Below are 10735 nucleotides of genomic sequence, written 5' to 3' on the forward strand. Positions count from 1 at the left end.
AAAGAAAAAGACAAGACTGACTTTGAATTGATTAGTGATATTACTGTACACTGCAAAAACGATCTGGAAATAAGTCACCATGTCTTAAATTAAGTCTATTTACCCCTAATTTGAGTAGAAAAATAAGATAATTTGCCAATGGAATTAGTATATTTACTCTTAGAATAAGATAATTAGATAATATGCACTTGAAATAAGACACTGCAATTGTTTTTTCTTATTTTAAATGTAAATTGTCTTGTTCCATTGGCAAGAATTCACACTTACCTCCTCAATCCAAGGCAAAATGCACTTTATTAAAGTAAAAATGACTTATTGAGGGTTTAAGTTTTTCCAGTGTAGAAAAACACATCAAAAGCCTATTTAAAGGGAAAAAAACGTGTATTAAATTTAAACAAATCCATAAAATATTTGAATATGTTTAAGCCCAGCCTTTAAAACTGCAACAGTTTGTTAAATAACAGTAAAAAGTAGTAGTCTAATTTAATAATCCAAGAGGAAATAAGTTTTAATAATCAATAACAACAAAGTGATCATAATATCAGATTTAGTATTTGCAAAATTATAAATTCATAATTGAACTTTATTGATCTCACATTGGAGAAATTTCCCCCCTTATCCCCTCGTGGAGCAGTGGGTGGCCATTGTGGGGTGCCTGGGGAGCTGTGTGGGGTTAAGGGTCTTGCTCAGGGACCCAGAGTGGCAGACTGTGGGACTCGGACTCAGAACCTCAGGATTCCAGGCTCTATGCTCTGACCACTAGGGCGCCACTCCCCTAAAATTATAAGAAAAAAATATATAAATATATTGAAATCCTGCTGTTTTAAAGAATTAAATAAAAAATAATTAGATTAACAACTTTTGGTGAAATCAAGTCAGAATTCTTTTATTACAAAACTCATAAAACAGTTCACTGTTTACTGTCTAAATTTGGCCTATAACGAGCCTGAATGAAGCTAAAGTACAATAGCATAATCTCACCTAAACATTAGTTATTACTTTTTGTGTTTTTAGACAATTTTGTTCTTGATTTAGTGAAATGACTAATGAGATTGATGACACTTCATGTTTTCACTCAAGTAAAAGTAAAAAGTCCAGTACAAAAAAAAATACACTTAAGTTTTTTTTGTTTGTTTTTTTTAATAAAGTTACTCGAGTTAATCTAACTGCAAAAACGATCTAGAAATAAGTAAAAATGTCTTAAATTAGGTGTATTTACCCTTGATTTGAATAGGTAAATTTGATAATTTGCCAATGGAATTAGTATTTTTACCCTTAAAATAAGATAATTAGATAATATGCACTTGGAATAAGACAATGCAATTGTGTTTTCTTATTTTAAATCTAAATTGTCTTGTTCCATTGGCAAAATATCTCTTTAATCTCCTCAATTTAAGAAGAAATGCACTTACTTTAAGAAAAAATGATTTATCTACATTTAGATTTTTTCCAGTGTAACTGCTACCCACTTCTGCTGGTTTAGGATTGGCTGATGCAGAACGCAGCATTTCCAGTTATTTTAACTGATCAGAGTTAAAAATAAAACCCACAGACTTTAGCAATCTTGATTTATAGTTGATACCATCAGAGATGAATGGCACTTCTCACGCTTTTTAAAAGTTTGCTCATCCACTGTTTGGAGCAGACCCAGAGATTACTGCAGGAACTAAATGACTTATCTGGTTAAATTAAGACTGTATAAAATAAAATAAATGTCCATTTTAAACTGAGACTCCCCCCACAATATGCCAGTGAGAGTTTCTTTAAATGACATGAAGATGATACTTTAGCTGTGTCATGGTCAGAGTTTTGCTGCAAATGTTTGTTTTTTCCATTTCTTTCAAACAGATTAAGAAACTTAAAGTGTAAATATATTAAAATTCTGCTGTTCCTTTTATTGCCAAATCCTAATTATCTGTTCTTTTCAACAAAATATGTTTTTTTTTTAATAACAAGGCAGCACAAATCGATGACCGAGCTGTAAAAAATCCAAAGAACTCTGCAGCTTAATACGGTAATTAAACATCTTTACAGCAAAAAATTATACAGCATAGTTCAGTGTTATTTGGCATTAAACTTTAATTACAACTCAACAGATAAAAACACACTTAAAAAAAATGCAGTTTTCTTTTTTTACTTCACTGTAATAGATAGAGCTTCTTGTTGTTTTTTTATTTTTATTTTTTCCAGTTAACTTTTACTGACTGCCTTTCACCACCAGAGGGCAGCATATACTCAATCTAGATTGTAGCTTTGGGAGATTTCTGGTTTTGAGCAGTAAATAGACTGTTGCATTGTAGTTGCATTTTGTAAAAGATTCACTAAACTTGAAGAGGGAAAATAGATATATAGATTAATATAGATAGATATAGATATATATGTGCCTTCAATTTCTAAAGCAAACCCTTTTTGAAGAAAAAGAAAAACCTCTGACCGTGCTTAGGGCCTAAGGTCACCAATGTGTTGCCCTTCACCTCTTGAATTCAGCACTTCTAAACAACTGGAATATATAATGTTTTATTTATTAGTAGCTGCTTGTGAAAAAAAGGAAGAAAAATAAGCTTCTGAGAAGTTTGGTGATCTCTGACAGAGGCACCATTGTTGACCTTTCCCCATATGTTTAAAAGGAGATAACAGACAAAACATATCCCTGTCGTGTGCTCTGTAAACAGAAAACTACAAGAGACAATCTTCAGTGCAGTGAGCATTTTAAACTTTGATTCTCCCCCCCTCCCTTTTTGAGAAGACCACATCTGTTTGCTGTCTGTTCCCCTGGGCCTGCACTGTGTAATCTATTGCATTAGCTCACATTAGTGCATATCGCCCATGGGCCTCGGTAATCACAAACGCAAAATGAGCATTTCACTTAGCATCACCCTCATGTTCCCTCACACTGTGGCAGACCTAGAGCAAAGGCGTTCTTGAGGACGCGAGTCGACAACAGCTTATGACATCCTTCCTGTTAAACCCGATCCCCACGTCAAGAGAGTGACGGTTTTCATCTAAAGCTTCTTTAATAGGACAAAATAAGGAAATCTTGGGGGTTTTTTTATCCTCTGTTTACTTGCTGTTCTGGATCTTTCTTTGTAAAATGAGATCATTTAGTTTTCTGATTCTTTTTCTGACTCAAATCGATTTTCTGGGCCCGATTTCACTGGGAAAAATCTAAATCTAGATAAGTCATTATTTCATAAAATAAATGCATTTGTTCTTGAATTTAGAAGGTAAAAGACATATTTTGCCAATGAAACAAGACAATTTACATTTAAAATAAGAAAACACAATTACATTGTCTTATTTCAAGTGCATTTTATCTAAATATCTTATTTTAAGAGTAAAAATACTCATTCAATTGGCAAATCATGTCATTTACCTACTCAAATTAAGGATAAATTCACTCAATTTGAGAAATTTTTACTTATTTCTAGATCGTTTTTTCGGTGTTCCATCTATGATTTATCTAAATCGTCAAGTATTAACATACACTGCAAAAACGATCTAGAAATAAGTACAAAAATTCTTAAATTAAGGAATTTACTCTTAATTTGAGCAGGTAAATAAGATCGTTTGCCAATGGAATGAGTATTTTAACTCTTAGAACAAGATAATTAGATAATATGTATTTGAAATAAGACAATGCAGTTATTTTTTCTTATTTTAAATGTAAATTTTCTTGTTCCATTGGCAAAGTGTCTCACCTCCTCAATTCAAGAAAAAAATCATTTATTTTAAGAAAAAATTACTTATTTAGATTTACATTTTTTGCAGTGTACTTTATGTCATTTAGGTGTTTAGCTGTTAAATGGATCAATTAAAGAAACTAATTTCACATATTAAAACTTTTTGCAATCTGTCTGTGTGGGCATAGCAAGCCTGTGGCATAAACTAATTTAGCTGTGGTGCAATATGGATACTGCACTGGAAAAAATCGAGATCTAGATAAGTCATTTTATCTTAAAATAAGTGCATTTCTCTTGGATTTGGGAGGTAAAAGAGACCTTTTGCCAATGGAACAAGACAATTTACACTTAAAATAAGAAAGCACAATTGTATTGACTTATTTCATGTGCATTTTATCTGATTATCTTATTTTAAGAGCAAAAATACTCATTCCAATGGCAAACTATCTCATTTATCTACTCAAGTTAAGGGTAAACACACTTAATTTAAGATATTTTTTACTTATTTCTGGATCGTTTTTCTAGTGTAGACTCCTCCACTTAAGGCACTACACTGCAAAAACAATCTGAAATTAAGTAAAAAAAATTCTTAAATCAAGTGTATTTACCCTTAATTTGAGCAGGTAAATAATAAAGTTTGCCAATGGGATGAGTATTTTTACACTTAAAATAAGTTAATTAGTTAATATGCACTTGAAATAAGACAATGCAATTGATTTTCTTATTTCAAATGTAAATTGTCTTGTTCCATTGACAAAGTCTCTCATTTATCTCCTCAAATCAGGATAAATTGCACTTATTTTAAGAAAAAAATGACTTATTTAGATTTACATTTTTTGCAGTGTAAGTACTTTTATCAGGATTCTTTTTATTGTCAAATCCTAATTATGTGTTTTGATCAACAAAATGTCATGTTTTTTCAAATAAACAAAAAAAAACCCCTGAATGTTGAAACTGTAACACAGCTGGAAGAAAAAATGAAGTCAGAAAATAATCTTTTTTTCCAAAAAAACATGTAATATTATTTAAAAAACAAAAAACCAAAAAAAAAAACTAAAACATTTGAACTTAAATATTTAGATGGCGAAGCAGTTTAAATGTTGGCTCTCTATTTAAATGTGAAATTAAAGGTTTTTATCTGGATTCCAACATTAAATTGTAATCATTGCATTGCAGTATTTATAAAAATAAAATAAAATAAAATTTCATGATATAACCAATAAATTCCATGTAGTAACTTGATAACTCTATGTTGTAGACCAAGGTTTCAATGGTTTTCCCAATCATGATGATTCCTGGTGTGTATGGAGGACCAAAAACGTCAATGCCCAATTAAATATGTTAATGTACCATGAAAAAAGCAGCTGCAACAATTACTTATTTATTTATCAAATACATGAATTAAATATGAAATATACCGTCAAAGCGTAAAATTAGCAACTAAATAATTAAAAATACATTTAAAGTGATGAAATGAATGATAAATACATTTACTCCTAAATAAACAGCCCACTTCCCTCCAACTCCCAGCGGAATCCCCTCCAACTTCCAGCCTCTTCCATATTTTTTTTTTACTCTGACTCCACCTTTTCTCCGAATAACAGAGTCTGACCAGGAGATGAAGCTTCTCTTTAGATCTTAACGTCCACAAATCATAACAGAAAGAATATTTTAGTACAAATATTGATATTTAAGGGATTGTAGGGGACCAGCCAAGCGCCCATCGAGGAAAGTGGGGACATTTTAAATGGCTACTACTGTATGTACAAATAAATAAACAGTGATTTAATTATGTGTATTTTTAAAATCAGTGAAAACATTTGCCCCCATAAATCACCCAGTTGTAACAGACGTTTACTTTCTAATTTAATCCCAGTATAAATACAGCTGTTCTGTGAATGAGAGGCTTCTGGCATTCATCCTCAGATTGGACTGGGTCACTATAACAAAAACAAACTATTTTCCAGTTTTTCTATAGATAATCAATTAGATGATAGTTTCTTTCCCACGGTGCTCTTTACAAGTTTTCTTACAGAACTCTCCAGGATTTAACTTAATCTATCTTCCTATCAGCTCTGAGCAGCTTTCCTCTGCCTGGTAGGGGCGGAACAAGAGGGGGGTCAGGGGTGTCCGTGGAACTTTATCTGGTTCCGTTTGTAGATATTAACTCCGGTTAAACTCCTTAAGTTGTATAGATGAGGCAGTCAACTTTTCTGGTGTTTGAAAGGTGATAGAAAACTGTTAAAAGCAAACCATTTCTAATGTAATGGAAAAGGGCATGCTAGCAGTTAGCATGGTATATCCAGAAGTGATTTAATGCAGTTGAGGGAGTTTTAATGTTCCTCTGAGAACGAGAACTGTTCAAAAGTGCTTATAAGAGCGCAAAGTTTCTTCAACCAAATCATCACATTATAAATAAAAATAGAAAGCTATATAACAGCTAGCGTCCACTTCATTAAAACACAATAAGAGTCTGACAGTATGTCAGAGCAACAGACCCTGTCTATTAATGAGTGTTATATGTCTGTATACTGGAAATTATAATGAGCTTTTATTTTTATTCAGTAGCCTAATAGGTTCCTGTTTTGTTAACTCTTATATCTATTTATTTTTTTTAAAAGACCCACCCTGATTAGATTGGATTCAACTTTATTGTCATTACACATGTACAGGTACAAGGCAACAATATGCAGTTTAGGTCTAACCAGAAGTGCAATAGCAGCAAGTGCAGGATAAATAATGGTTCCACCCTCTTCACATAAAAAAAATGCACATGCACAATTTTGTACCCCCTCCTGAGAAGGAAGGCCTATTAAATGCGTGAGAGAGCGTGCATGAGCCCATTTCTCCTCGTGCACGCTCTGTTTAAAAGTTGCTGTTCTCAAAGCTCATGCAAGCTTACTGTGTCTGAACGCTCTAACCCCTAAATTGTCATGATCTGGCCTGTTTGCTCTCCCCTAATTAGTAATTCCTCTCACCTGTCCTCTTCCTTCCCAGCCTCAATTATAATTTATTCCTCTCACCTGTTTCCTCTGGTTTATATTCAGTTCAGCCTGAGCATCCAGTGCCAGATCATTGCTTGTCTCTCTGTCAGTCTTTCTGTTCACTTTTAGTTCATGGTTCATGTCCTGGATCCTAGCAGCCAGTGGAAAGAGGGTTTTGTGTTTGTCTCGTCTCCTGATCGTCCACTGTTCCTCCCCCACGGAGTCTTCTGGGTTTTTGGCTCAATATGCGGGGAGGTTCAGTTTTTATCCAGTAAGCCTGGCTCCAGGGTGGAGACCAGTTTAAAGTCCTGCTTCAAGTTCCGGTTCCACGTCCTGTCTCGGCTACCCTCTTCCACTGAGCCTGCCTGTCTGCACCTGATCATGTCTGCTCCTGTGCGTGACCACCTGGTCATGCTTCTGGTCCCAGTCAGACTCTGAACCCTCCTGGGAGCCTGTGGATGCCTGGAAGTCTGGATCCTGCCACCTGTCTCTGTTCCTGCCTGATCTGGATCCTGCCTGTTCCTGTCTGTTTCTGTCTGTTCTGGATCCCTCACCAGGATCGGCTTCCAGCATGACCTCTGGGACTGCAGCACTGGAGACACTCGTGGTCTGGACTGTTAAACCAGGTAAGTGACCAACACAGTTAATCTTCTATCAGTTGATTGTGGTCACTTACCTGTGTTTCTCCCCCAGAGTGTCTGAGATTGGGCGGTGCCCCGCCCCCCGCCTGCAGTGTCCACGAGCTACAGCTCCACTTTTGTTTTGTTTTTATTTTAATAAATCTTTTGAACTTTCCTACTGACTGTCTCTCCTGAATACTGGGTCCATCTGTCCTCGTTTCATGACATAAATCCCTCAATCACTATATAGAGTGGAGAATATATAGTGGACTATATAGTGAACTCAGTTAACTGACCGTTCACTGTGACAACAAATCCCATAATGCTTTGCAAAGACAGCTCTCCGCGCAAAGCATTCTGGGATATATCTGCCTCTTCTGAGGCCTTTCTCCTCTTCTCATAAACTTCGTCGACACTTTTTCACTTACGACGACGACTCTCTGAAACGTAGCTAATCACACCTATATGACTGAGTGTGCGCAGGCACAGAAAAAGATAGCTAGTAAACATATCACCAGAATGATTGACAGTTAGGAGGACCACCTATTTTGATGATCCACTCAGAAATAAAAGATTGTCAGCTATACCTTTAAGCCTCATCAGGTTGTTTCTTCAAAGAATGGTGCTTTTTAAGCACTTAAAACCATTATGAGCCAGTTTTAGTTTAATTTAAACCATCTCTAAAGCCAGATTATGATGCTAGGAATCTTAAAACATAGATGCGTTCCTCGATGATCCACCCGGAAATAAAAGATCATCCTCTATACCTCAGGGATTAAGGTATTCCGGCCCCAGGCCGGATTTCCAGCTTGTAGCGATTGCCTATGGGTAAAAAAAAATCACTCGAAAATAAATTCTCATTCTCAATTCTTTCATAGTAGCTTAGCCTCGTCTGTTCCTGTTTGGCTGTGACTCCATCCTGGAGAGAAATATCAGCTGTGCTGCTGCCATCAACACCTTTGTTTCTAGATGTTGAAGATCGGCCTGTTTTTCAGTGTAGTCCTGTTTCTCTGACTGTGACTGGCTGGATGTGCTCTCTTCATTCTCTGACATGTGAGCTGACTCACAGGGAGTTTTTCCTCTCCACTGTCACTACAAGCATGCTTAGTGTGAGGGATTGTATTTGAGTCAATGAGTCGATGCAATCAGCTGGTTTTCCTTAGATAGAAAACTTTGAATCAATTTGACTGGATGATCTGGTTGAACTGTAAAGTGCCTTGAGATGACATGTGTTGTGAATTGGCGCTATAGAAATAAACTGAATTAAATTGAGTTGAAATTGACGCTAAATACATTTTAAAAACACATTCGAAATCCCTCTTGCGTTTGTCAGCCAATGGTAGCAAAGGAGCGCTCTGAAACTAACAATATTAGCCAAACAGAAGAAGAAGGGGGCGGGTACACACTACATGTTTGCACGGATCTATGGCAACAGCTGATTTACCACCGTCAAAAACTGATCGGCCGTTTCTCAATTCACGTTCAAGTCCGTTCTTGGCGAGAACGCAGGAAGATCGAACTTCACGAGAACGCGAGCACACAAGCACGTATGTGTATTGGAACAGAAGCGTACTCGTGACGTCATCACATGCAACGTTCTTTAGCATTTCTTTAACAGTCAAAACTATTTATTCCCTACACAAAACATTTTGAAAACAATATTTTTAATTTCTAAAGCTTAAAAAACATTAAAAAAAAATTACCGAACCGCAAAAAACCACAATCAGAACGAGCGGTAGTTCACACATAACTAGACCGAGAGAAGTGCACTACAGACGGGGTAAATTTAGCCCTGGCTGCGGTTACCCTCGGAGGTCTGCTGGTCACTCTGGTCCGCTCAACGTCTGACTTTTTTTTTTAATTTCGCACTAACTCTGTAAACAGACCACACAGGGAGGCTTCAATGTATAATGTTATCGCCTCAAACAATTTCAAAACGTACTTTTGAAGAACAACAGCAGCAGAAAAGGGAATGTTTAACGCTGTCTCGAATCAAGCTGCGGCCGCGGGGCATTCTGGGGAAGCGGTCAGTCTGAAGAACGCACAAGTCTGCTCTGATGCATGCTCGATAAAGAGGGCGGGGTGAGAACAACATCTGGGGATTTGATGCGTTCTCGATCTGGCGTTCTCGAGAATTGGAACGGTACTCGGGCTGAGGCTGATGACGTGTCACGAGTACACGAGCACATGAGAACGCTCAAGAACGCATATAGAGAAACGGCCATCGTGTATGCAAGTTAAAAATAAGGGTTTGTGCTTTCTTCACCGAACACAACATCTCGTTATAACTAGATATTGATGCACATTCGCCATCTTCTGGCCGTTTTTGGTATTGGATTTTATATATATATATATATATATATATATATATATATATATATATATATATATATATATATATATATATATATATATATATATATATATATATATACATACATTCTGCTTTAATCCCTGCTACCTTTAAGTTTAATAATGTGTGCAAATGCACTGTTTTTGTTTACTTAGTTTGTATTTAGTACAGCTAACACAAAGATAGTTCAAATAAAATTACATATGTGTTTTTTAACAAAAACAATATTTAGTCCATCATATTATTGAAAGATCCTCTTGATACAGGAGGAAACTCAGGTTCTATTGATTCATAATAATCAATATCAATATGATCAGTGAGGATAATGTGAGGATTTAGTTTCCTTAACTGAGGTTTAATCACAGATGGGCTCTGATTAAAAAGGTGGCATCTGTATCTGCTTGTATTCTTGGGGCAGCTTTGAGTGTGACCCGTCTTTAGAGACACGAACTAGTGAAATTCAGGTTGGACCACTTTTTTTCTTGTATTCGAGTGCTTTCATTTGCATACCTAAACATGCTGACATATTTTAGAGATTGCTTTTTAAAGAAAACAGTACTTTTCACGTTCCTAGCTGTGTTTGGTTTTACAGGTTATCCTTGCAGACACACTCATACGATGTTGATTTTCTCCTTTTCCTTTAGTGCTGTCTCCTCTCGTCCTATCAGTCCTTTTATCATTTATAATCGTCGCCTCGAGAACGTCAAATTGCTCGAATTAGCAACTGGGCCAGCAGAGCAGATCTATGGTCAATTGTTGAACATCCTGTCAGACTTTGAGGCTAAAAGTCTCCTATGTCTGCAATCGCTCATCATCATCACCCCATTCCCTCTGAGGAAGAGGGAGCGATGTAACTGTTCCCACAAAAACAGCCCGTGGCCTAAGGAGAGGGATTTGGGTGTCTGGAGACAACAGAGGCCATATGGAGAGGGGCTGAGATAGCAAGGCGCATGTACAGAATAATGGATGATGTGTCATGTTTCATGTTGCAGAGAAGCCATCAGGAGACTTGGGTTGGGGGAAATCAAAAAGGCTCACACACAGCACAAGAGACTGTTGGACCATTTAGCATTTTTTGATTATTTTCATGCTGGGAGA

This window comes from Cyprinodon tularosa, unplaced genomic scaffold, assembly GCF_016077235.1.
Source record: "Cyprinodon tularosa strain WSP-4 unplaced genomic scaffold, ASM1607723v1 ctg99, whole genome shotgun sequence".
In the NCBI taxonomy this organism is placed as follows: Eukaryota; Metazoa; Chordata; class Actinopteri; order Cyprinodontiformes; family Cyprinodontidae; genus Cyprinodon; species Cyprinodon tularosa.